The following is a 12,468-nucleotide window of genomic DNA, read 5'->3' on the forward strand; positions in this document are numbered from 1 at the left end:
TTGTCCAAATGATGTCACCATATTCTATCAGCAACTCCTTTATCTCCTCTGATTTTTCTTCTTCATGCTATGGATTGTCAGTTTTCTTAGGAACTAAAGAAAAACATACATTCTCATGTCTCATCCCATCCAGGAATTTTCTTCCATTCACCAAATAAATTCTAGCACTAGCACAAACTTCACTCTTTAAAGGATCCTCTAAGGGCAACAAGGTCTTCTTCATCCCATTTGCAATAATTGTGTATATGTTCTTCCTTCCATCATGTATTGCTTGTCTATCATACTGCCAAGGTCTACCCAACAAGATATGATAAATATTCATAGGCATGATATCACACAAAACTTTATCGTGATAAGATCAAGTCTTTAATTTTACTAAATGTTGTTCATTTATGATCATCCTGAATCCATGCTATCTGATAAGGCTTAGGGTGCTTCAATCTCTCAAAATTCAACTTCTTTACCATCTCCTTCGAAACAAGATTATCTGAGCTACTACTATCAATTATAATTTTACAACACTTACCAGATACCTTACATCTAGTTCTGAACAAATTCCTCCTCTACAAGGGTTCCTCATCATCTCGAGTATGACACAAAGGTCTCTTCATTACCAACAATTCCCCATATTCTTATTTAGTTGATCTGACATGGTTTTCTTCTACCAATGTTGTCCTTTCGATGTTCTCGATCTTCTTACATTCAAAATATCGATGCCCTTCTCCTTCATACTTAAAGCATGTTCCTCTAAACACTCTTTTATCTCATCTTTTGTCATATTTTCCATATCTCTCATTCCAGTATCCATTAGGTTCTTTTCTCCAATAAAAATTTCTATCATCCTTCTGATATGAACTTCCATATCTGCTAACTTCCTTGTCTTTTCTCTAATATGTATAGGGTCCTCTTCCTTTGGATTATCTTTTTCCTCCTTGAAATCTTCCTTGAAAAAACCTTCAACCTCTACCTCTTTGCTTCTCCTCTTATCTTTTCTTCAACTTCTCTTCTTCTTTTAGGGTATATTGATAAGCTTCTCCACACTCTGCAACTTGATTAAACTAAGTTCATCTTGTATAGACATCTACAACCCATTCAAATATATTGCAACTTGTTCAATCTCATCATTAATATGTTTGGATCCGATGTTCAACTTGTAGAATGTTTTGGTATACTCCTTCACACTAGATTCCTTCATCTTCAAGTTCTACAACATCCATAACAAATTCACTTGATCAGCAGCTGGCATAAACTTTGATTTCAACTTACTAACCATCCACTCCGAAGATTTGATTTTCTCTTTACCTCTTCTCTGTCTATCTACGTGCAATTGTTCCCACCAAAGAGATGCATGACCTTTCAACTTAGTGCAAGCATATCTTGTTGGATATTGGCTAATATATTATCATTTATGCCAACATATGTGGATATTATTGATGAGGAGATTTTTGGATATTTTTCTATGTATTTTAGTGTTGATGTTTGATTAGACAAGTTGATTTAGCCAGTGTATTACAGATGAGCCCATATGATTTGAATGATTTCTAGTATATTATCTGTAAATGGTTCACTCCCATTTGTGGAGGTTTGCATGATGATTTGTTCAAGTTATAAGATCATGTATTGAAGATGTTATGCAGTTGTTCATTTTATTTGGTATCTTGGTCTATGTTGTGTATTGCTCCATAATTGGTATATCTTTTGTTGCAGATGTGTGGTTTGTATTCTAGATGTTTATGTGTATCCTTAGTTCGAGTGGTTCATGATTTGAAGGTCCGAAAGCAAATCTTTTAGTTTGATATTCATTTATGGTGATGCTCTTGTCCTCTATTAGAAAGATGATGATGATTCTAGCAATCTAGGTTATTGAAGTTGTCGTGATGCAATTCACATTGCTTGTGAATGTCCCTAGATCATGTTCTATGCATATTGGTGGTTTGTGTTTATTATTGTGTGTGTTATTGAGGATTTTCCTTGTCTGGTGATGTTCTTTGTGTTATGCAACATTCTTGATGATTGTAGTGTGTTATAGATGATTGATGCATAATTTTTGGAGGTGTTTCATATTTGAGGTATTCATTTGCATCCATACTATGTCTTAGCCCTCATTTTTTTCATCCACATTTATTATTGTAGTGCATGAGGATATTATTTTGTAATTTGGCCGACCTCTATTTCATGGGTTGATGTCTTAATCATGTAAGATGTGTCTATGAGTGTTTGTGTTGTCTATGTGAGTTGAGAATCAACTTGAATGTGTGAACAAGTGATTTGATCTTTCGAAAGTGTGAAGGAGAAGAGAGGTGTTGTAGAGTAGATTGTGTACCTCACTAGAACTGTACTTAAGAATATGGAGAATTTATTTTCATAGTTCATATGATCCAGATTGTAGACTAAATGTTTTTGTAAGTTAGTGAGACTTCCTATAAGGTAGTGAGCCTTCCCTTAAGGTTGTAACCTTTCTAGGTTTCCTATTTTTAGTAGTGATCTCTAGGCAATGTGCTTGAATGCATGAGCATTCCAATTGTAATATTCACATTTACCCCTAACAAGGTATTATCTCATTGTGGGTAGGTTCCCACCATGGTTTTTCCCTTTACTGGGTTTTCCACATTAAAAATCTTAGTGTAATGTGTGTTATTGATGTGGTGTTCTTTCATGCTTTAACTGTCAATTATCATATCTATTTTGTGGTTTAAGTTGCAGTAAGTTTTGGTGGAAATTGACACCCCCTGCTCTCAGTCTCCTGCATTGTTGCCAACAATTGGTATCAAAGCTACCGAAAGAAGCTTGATCACTTGAGGAGATATGAGATGACAACCTTTTCTTTCAAGAAGAATAGTCCAAGATTTGATGGAACAAACTACACTCTCTGCAAGAGCTTGATGAAAGTTTATTTGATATGCATTAGAGAAGAGTACTAGAATATTACTAAGAATGTCTATAATGTTCCTCAGAATGGTGCTACTACTCCAGATGAGCAAAAGGAAGCAAAATACAATATTAGAGCCAAGGAAGCATTGCTGAGTGCCTTGTTAGATTTTGAGATGACTAATGTGATGGATCTTGAGACCTCTCATGATAATAGGGTAAAATTTTAGACCTTTCATGAAGGTGATAGTCATGTGAAAGTCACTAAGTTGCAGAGCTTAAAAGGAAAATATGAGAACATTACTTCTTTTATGTAGAAAGTGAATGAGCTTGTGTGCTGAATCAGATGAGATGATGGATTTTAGAAGAGTCTGAGATTGTTGCTAAGGTGCTGAGATCCTTGCCTCCTACTTACAAACATAAAGCTATTTCTATTGATGACTTCTAGAATGTGACAATTGGGTGGTAAGCTTGGTGATTTTGAGCTGAGTGAGTTTGGAGACCCTCTTCCTAAGACTAAATTTGCATTCAATGCTACTATTTCTGGGAAGCAATGATATGATCTAGGAGAAAGTTCTACAAGAGTATCTAGATATGTGAGAGAGATGAAAGAGATGGAAAATGAAGAAAGAGAGCTTTAGGAGCTTGAAGCACTTATTGCCAGATGATTGCCTAAAGGTGCTAGTAAGTATGAAGAAAAATTACCTCTAAAATGTTTTTTGTGTAACAAGATAGGACATTTTGCATCAAGGTGTCTAGAAAGAGATAGAAATCCTAACAAGACCATTTAAGCCATATAAGCCAAAATATCAGAAGAAGTGTTATTATATTGTTAATGAAGGTGTGATAGATGATGAGTTAGATAAGGGTAATCTAGGAGATGAATTTGTGTTAATTTCTATAAAATAATATGATCCTGTAACTACAGATTCACTAATGAACAAGGTGAAGTTTTCTGAAACAAAGCCAAACTTGTTTGTAAAGGTTATTCATGGATGGAAGGAATTGACTATGAGGAGACTTTTTCTTTGATGGCTATAATTGAAGTTGTTATATTATTTCTTGCGTATGCTACTCACAAAGATTTCAAGGTTTATAAGATGAATGTCAAATCAAATTTTCTTAATCGATAATTGGAAGAAGAAGTCTACATTGAGAAACCAGATGTATTTCAACTGACAAATGAAAAGGACATGGTTTTCTAGTTGAAGAAAGCATTGTATGGATTGAAGCAAGCCCCTAGAGCCTAGTATGCCAAATTGGATAAGTATTTGATGAAGCTTGGATTCAATAAAGGTACTACTGACACTAATCTTTACTTCAAGATTTATTAGAATAATATCTTGATTGTTGAATTTTTTGTTAATGACATTATCTTTAGAGGAATTGTATGGATTGAAGCAAGTCCCTAGAGCCTAGTATGCCAGATTGGCTAAGTATTTGATGAAGCTTGGATTCAATAAAGGTACTACTGACAATAATATTTATTTCAATATTGATTAGGTTAATATCTTGATTGTTAAAGGTTTTGTTGATGACATTATTTTTAGAGGAAATGATTGCCTATGTAAGAAATTTGTTGAGGAGATGTAGAGTGAATTTGAAATATCTTTGAGTCGTGAAATGAAATTCATTCTAGGATTGCAAATTACACATTTGGATAAAGGTGTTATTATATCTCAGTCTAAATATGTGAAAGAATTGTTGAAGGAATTTGGTTTTGAAGACTCTAAATCTGTTGGTACACCTATGGTGACCTAATGTAAGCTGACAGAGGATGACGACTCTTCAAAAGTTAATCAGGCCAGATATAGATCTATTATTGGTGGTTTGTTGTAATTAACTCAGACTAGACTTGATATAATGATTTATTTGTGTCATGTTGCTAGATTTCAAGTTGATCCTAAGGAATCTCATGTTACAACTATAAAAAGGATATTTAGATATTTGAAATGGACAGTTGATTTTGGTTTGTGGTATTCTAAGAATGATGACTTTACTTTGACTGCTTTTACAAATGATGATTGGGTAGGTGATGTTGATGATTGGAAAAAGTACTATAGGTGGTGCATTCTTTTTGGGAAATAAATTTGTCTCTTAGGCAAGTAAGAAGAAGAATGTTATTTCCTTATCTACTAGAAAATCCAAATACATTATTGCTACTAGCAATTGTACTTAGGTAATTTGGATGAATCATATGTTGATGGATATAGGAGCTATTTATGATTAGCCTATTGCTATATATTGTGAAAATTCAAGTGTTATCAATATTTCAAAGAATCTGGTCTTACATTCTAAGACAACGCATATATCAAACAAGTTTCATTTTTTGAGAGAGAAAGTGAATGAAAAAGAAGTCAGATTAGAGTATGCATCTACAAAGGAATAGATTACAAATATCTTTATGAATCCCATGCCTAAAGATACTTTTGAGTATCTTAGAGAGAAGCTAGGGGTAATTGTCCCTCCTGATGAGAAATAAGGTGCATGGATTTGCATCAGTCAGGTGAATTTCATAGAAGAATTTTATGCTCTGGATTGGTGAGTGAGGCTTCTACTCAGGGGAAGTAGTCAGTGTTAGTGTTAGTATTTCAAATGTTTAGATTTGTGAAGCTAAATCAAAGGGGGAGAGAATCCCAATTCCTAATCTTTTCTCATTGATTTCAAAAGGGGAGAGAAGCATGTGAAGAGATCTATAAGAGAGTAGAGCATTTTTAGATTTAAATTGTCTATCAAAAGGGGATATTGTTGAGAGTTAATTTCTTTCTTTGCATTGATTGTTTTTCGCATTCATATATTGCCATCAATGCCAAAGGGGTAGATTGTTGGATATTGGTTGATATGTTTGTATTGATGTGTTGTCATTGATGTCAACATACATGGAGATTGTTGACAAGGAGATTGTTGGATAGTTTTCTATGTATTCTAGTGTTGCAGTTTGATTTGATTAGTTGATTTAGCATGTGTATTGCAGATGAGCTGATGTGGTTTAAATTATTTCTAGCATATATTGTCTATAGATTGTTCGCTCCCATTTGTAGAGATCTTCATGATGATTTGATCAAGGTATGAGATCCGGTATTAAGGATATTATGCAGTCATTCATGTTATTTGGTATCCTAGTATGTGCTCTGTATTGCTTCGTAAGCTTTATATCTTTGGTTGTGGATGTGTGGGATGTGTTCTAGATATTGATGTTTATCCTCAATCTGAGTGGTTCATGATTTGGAGGTCTGCAAGAAAATCTTTTAGTTTGACAGTTAGTTATGGTAATGTTCTTATGCTCCGTTAGAAAGATGATAATAATTCTGGTAATCTAAGTTGTTGCAGTTGTGATGCAATTCACATTGCTTGTGAATGTCTCTAGATCATGTTCTATGCATATTGGTGGTCCACATTAATTATTGTGTGTGTTATTGAAGATTTTCCTTGTTTGGTGATGTTCTTCGTGTCATGCGATATTCTCAATGATTGTAGTGTGTTGTAGATGATCGAGGCATATTTTTTGGATGTGTTGTGTATTTGCGGTATTGATTTGGGTACAGAATATGTCTTAGCTAGCATTGTTTTGGTCCGCATGTATTGCTCTAGCATGTGAGGATATTATTTTGTAATTTGGCCAACCTTTATTTCATGGGTTGATGTCTTGTATAAATATATGTAATAATCATGTAAGATGTGTCTGTGAGTGTCTACGTTGTGTATGCGAGTGAACATTTAATTTTAATTTGCAAACAAGTGATTTGATCTTTCAAAATTGTGAAGTAGAATAGAAATGTTACAGAGAAGACTATGTGCTTAACTGGAACTGTACTCAAGCATATGGAGATGCTATTTTAACAGTTCATATCATTTGGATTGTATTCAGAATATTTTTGTGAGTTAGTGAGACTTCCTATAAGGTAGTGAGCCTTCCCTTAAGGTTGTAGCCTTTCAGGGTTTCTTATTTTGAGTAGTGAGCTCTAGGAGGTGTGCATGAATGCATGTGCATTCCCATTGTAATATTCACATTTAGTCATAACAGGGTATTATCTCATTGTCGGTAGGTTCCCACCATGGTATTTCTCTCAATCAGGTTTTCCACCTCAAAAATCTTGGTGTTATGTGTGTTATTGATGTGGTGTTGTTTCATGCTTTAACAATTAATTATCATATCTATTTTGTGGTTTAAGTTGTAGTAAGTTTTGGTGCAAATTGATTCACCCCCATCTCTGTTTACTACATTGTTGCCAACATATATCACCTTTCTATATTCAGTGGTTCCTTAAAAATGAAAATACTTTTCTATTTTTGTTATCCAATCCCACAATTTATTTGAATCCAACTTGCCATCATAATCTGATGGGGTAAAATGTGGTCTAGTATTCACTCTTGACAATGCTCTTATAAACCTTTCTTCATCCAGATTGTTCGCTAGTGGATTTACTTCTTTTTCTCTGGCTATCACTTCTTCTTCATCATCATCTTCAATATCTTGACCTCTTCTCTTGGTCATTTAAACAACTTCTAATCGGGCTGCAATTCCTCTCAACATTTTCATCATAGTAGGGTCTACATATTTGTGCGCTCCACCATTTCTATTTCCTCTTTGCATCATCTTTATGCAAGTCCTCTACAGCTATAGGACCGATCTACAATCCACCATCCTACAACAAAATCTTACAGGACAACACAATCTCTAGAATGAATTCTCACTTTAATACCCCTTGGTGTAGTCACGATGGGAGGGTCCTCAAAGAGAACAGTCTGGACCGTGCATCAAGAGTTACACAACAGAAACAACTCAAAGTGATGGAGGCAATGCAGAAAAAGACTATATTATATCATAAAAATCAATTACAAACTTCTGGCCACATCTGGGATCATAGATTCGGCTCATAGACATGAGTACAAAACATGTGTGTTATGCAATGTTCAGGCTCAAATAAAAATGCAAGCAAACTTCGGACCTCCTAACCTCAGGATTGCCTTCCATAATGAAACTACCTCCTTCTAAATACTTAATTACATTGATTTCTATGATCAAGGGTGATCTGCATTGGCCCAAGGTGAAACATTCATCGATGAACAAGATGAAGAATGTACAACAATGAGGTCAACCTCCACCAAAAAGATCCATCTGAAAAATCCATAGGATGAAGTGTGGACCTAAGGGAAGGTCGGCCATACACTAAGGAACATTTGAAACAATGAACTAAAGCTCCACAATCTTTGGAAATAATCTGCAAGATTTGCCAATAGAAAAATATGTCCGAGAGGTTCTAGTGTTCTAAGCTAGAAAATTGTCTTGGATTCTGGAAGCGACAACTTGTTGGGAAAAGATCGAAACATCTCGTGGACTTAGGATATGAAAAATGAATATGTCCACAATCAAAATCTAGCTCCATAAGATTTGGTGAAAAAATGCAAAGAAACGTAGAATGAAATGTTGAAATTGCAAAATAGGAACAAATTGAAAAAATGTTTTTTGGTTGAGATAAGATTGCAAAGAACTAGGGATGCTCATGCATCAAAATCAAATGGGGCTGAAATTTTAAAGAGAAAAGTGGAGGAGTCTAAGCACACAAATATGGAGGTCTAGAGCCCAGGCTAATGCTCAAACCTTGGAAGAGAAGATCTTACAATTTAAATTGCCTATTAGGGAAAGAGTGAATTTCTAAAGTGCTTGTTTTGTCAACAAAAAACATAACATACCTTTTGGGGCTTCTTTTAGACTAAAATGAAATGGAGAGTAATTTTTGACTAGTTTCCTACTATTTTTTATTATGCTTTGGGCTAGAAATAAGTTTTGGTTATTGGTTTGCATAAGAATGTTATTGCTAATTCAATAAGACATTTTGTTGTATATTTAAAAAAAAATTACTGTCATTATGTTACAACTAACCTCGTTGTGTTTCCAAATAAATAAAGATGCTACCTACAAAAAGAGTCTACATAAAATATTTACATGCTTCAAAAGTTTTTCAATTTCAAATTTAACTATTTTAGATTTTTTTGTATAATATATATCTCATCTAATAATTTTTTATTTACTTTCATGCAATCTTCCTTTATAAAACTACTATTCTTTTATATAATTCAACTTTGGTCAATATTTTTTTTCTACAAATAATAAATCAAATGCTCCTTGTAGGGACCAAGCTTATCACTTGCTATAGGTAAAGTTCAAATGGGATATGGCTAATCTTTACACACAACAGCGAACAAAAAAAACATTATATTTTGCAAATCTAAAATTTTTTTAGAATGCCATTTTGTATAAAGATTACCCATTGGCAAAATTCAAAACATTTCAGATTAAACCGTACTGTTACCTATTCAGAGTTTACATTTTTGTACGTCTCCTTCAATATTCATATTAGTTTAAGGTAGTGGACAATAGAAAGGATACCGGAACCATGATGACTTTACAGTGTACAACAAAAATCAGATACGGTCCCTTAATTATATTTGAGGTAGGTCTAACGAAATTAGTTTCCCTTAAGATGAATAATGAATACTAATTCTGAAATATAATTTCAAAATAAAAAATCAAATGCCAAGCCTATCTTCTGCAGAAGGTGAAGCTCAACAATATTTAGGATATTTTTATACGTCTTCTTGAACCTTTATATCATTAAGTAACAAAGCCACATGTTTTTATTGTGGACAACAAAAATCAGATACTTTCCAATGTACTTTATTTTCAAACAGATAACCATACAAATATATATTGCTCTAGCGTATTGTAATCTATGAGGAAAAATGACGTGTATGACTTTTCATTAATTTTTTTTTTAAATGAATGTAAAATAATTTTAATTATTTGATGAATTATAGTTAAATTATTTCTGATTTTTAATAAATATATTAAAATAAATGTATATAGTCATTAATTCTTATTGTTGCAATATCTTTAAATAGTTGAATGGATAATTTTTTCATATAATTAAATGTGGTAACATTGACATATTGAAACAACACAAATGTTTGAATACTTAATGTTTCTTTACATGAAATAAGGAACTTCTAGATATTAAGAGATAACAAACAAGGAACTTTTAGATCTTAAAAGATTGTGTTTTATCTCTTGTTATTACAATCAAAATATTGAAAATTCTTAATGTGCATTACTTTAAATCATAAATTTCAAAGTGCATTAATACAATAAGAATTTATTAGTTGCCATTTGAAATATGATAAAGAAGATTATTTAATCGAGTATGAGAAAATCATAAGTTTGAAATTTTAATTCTAAGCAAAAAATCATATCGTAATCATTAAATGTTGGGAGAGATTTTTTAGGTTTGACAATTTATAAATTATTTCTAGTGACCACCTAGAAACACATGGATGAAATGAAATTTTTTTTTTGGATTGTGAATTCTTCCATTCTAATGATTTTGATATGACAAATATCATTGTATGTATGACCTCACATAGTCATGCTTAATTATTATAAAAGACATGCCATTAAAAAGAGAATTGATGGATAGTACATTCATGAAAGAGATGGTGGGTAATCCATTCTTGTCACTCAATATATATAATTATGTAGAACTTGAGATAATTATTGAAGCCCCTTATCAAATAGAAAAGTAATTCGATCATTTTATAAAAGAAAAAATAAAAAAGTTTGCATGATCACATCGCGAAAAGGAATACTAAAATCTAGGAAAAGATGTTTTTAATTGATTAGAAGGTACAATGTAGAAGTATTTGTACATTTTTGTTTACAAAGAAAATTTGTTCTTATGGTTAATTTGTTAATTCCATTAAAATGGAAATATATAAGTACAAGTGACCTAGACTATTTAATTATGGAGTCAAATTGACATAAGTATTGACTTTCATAATTGAAATGTATGAAAAAAGTAAATAGAAAACAATTTTACACCAACACTTAATAAGTGAAGATAACTCTAAGAGTAATAAAGATTTAAATTTCATATATCTCAATCTATCAAATAGTGGATGCTACATTAGTGAGCCATCTATAAAATATAATATTAATTTTTCACTATGAAAGGAAAAATGCTAGAATGTAAAGTTTTTGCATACACCTACAACTTTGTTATATGTGGTTTGTAAAATTCTATTTCTTGTGTACTTTTTGAAATCACTAAATACCTTGCAATATATAAAAAATATTTCAAGGGATTATAATTACATCATAGGGATCTTTCTTTATTTTTTATCAACAAAGGCTGAGGCTGACTATATTATATTAATATTAATAAGAAATATATAATAAAGTTTTTATAATATTTTGATAAAACATGCCCAAACAAAAGTATACATGAAATGTCCAGATTTCAACATGGGCATAAACCAAAAAAATACTTAAAAACCATATGGTATGATAGTAATCAAAGGAAATTCTAACAAAACACTAAAAAGAAAAGCAATCTTTTTCTTCCAAACTAGGCAATGAAGAACCTCATCATGTAGAAGAAGGATGTGAAGAAGAGATTGAAGAACCAGGAACAATTGAAGTGTCCACCCAATTGACAATTGTTGGAATCCTCCTTCCCCACTTTTTTTTTTGGAGGTTTTGGGAAGCAATCAATAATTTTTGATGGCTCAAGACCCCCATGAGAAAAAATATCTTTAAGGTATTTTTCCCAATCATCCACTCTCTTAGATGGAGCTAATTCAGTCAACCCATGAACTCTAGATATTTCCTTATCCAATTTTCCCTAGGGGCTTTTGTCAATTTGAATATTGTCAAGAGGAAATTGGCATTCTCTTTTATGATGAAATATTTGGCTTCAAACATCTTTTCATCCTAAAAATATTAAATAGGAAACCTTGGAGGAGGTTTCCCATTCCCAAGTGGCATTAAAGTCAATTGGTAGAGGGATAATTAAATTATTGTCAATATTCTCCAAGACATTTCCCAGACTACCAAGCAAATATTCCTTGAATTATTTTCTACATAGTTTGTCTGTTTTGTCTTTAGGAAAACTAAAGTGAAGGAGAGTTGCTACAAACACTATCGAAATTTCTATGTTAACCCTATACTTGTGGTTTGTTCTCATAAACAATTCACCTAGAATTTTCTTTAGTGCTCTGTTGATTACAAAATTTGATTAATTGAGAACCTCCTTCATCCTTTTCTCATTGATTTCCCCTAAAAATGCCACTTATCTCCTGGAAGATAGAAGTTGAATGGGGGTATCTATTGGTTTTGATCCCTTATTGTCAATCTCCTACAAACTAAAAGTGAAACACTACAACATAAACTTAAAGATGGAACCTTTAGCTATGAAGAGAAGAAGTGAAATCAAGGATAGGAAAAAAGAACAACATATGGCTTGTTGAAAAAGCTAAAATCCTTCCAATTCCATTTGCAAACCTGAGAAGAACCTCGAGAAGGTATAACTAGTCCTGTAATTTCCTTTCACGTCAATTCCATCTATTTTAATTTATGCTCATTCTGCATCTGAATTATTGGGCCTATTCAAAAGGTTAACATTATACTAGTCACATTAGCCAACCCACCATGCCACCAAATATGTCAATTATCTAATCCGTAACATTCCACTAGATCTCTCTTCTCTATTTTTATTTTGTCCAGTGACTAACAAGATCCATCAAATCAAAAAATCCGCTAGCTTA

The sequence above is a fragment of the Cryptomeria japonica genome, chromosome 4, assembly GCF_030272615.1.
Source record: "Cryptomeria japonica chromosome 4, Sugi_1.0, whole genome shotgun sequence".
Lineage (NCBI taxonomy): Eukaryota > Viridiplantae > Streptophyta > Pinopsida > Cupressales > Cupressaceae > Cryptomeria > Cryptomeria japonica.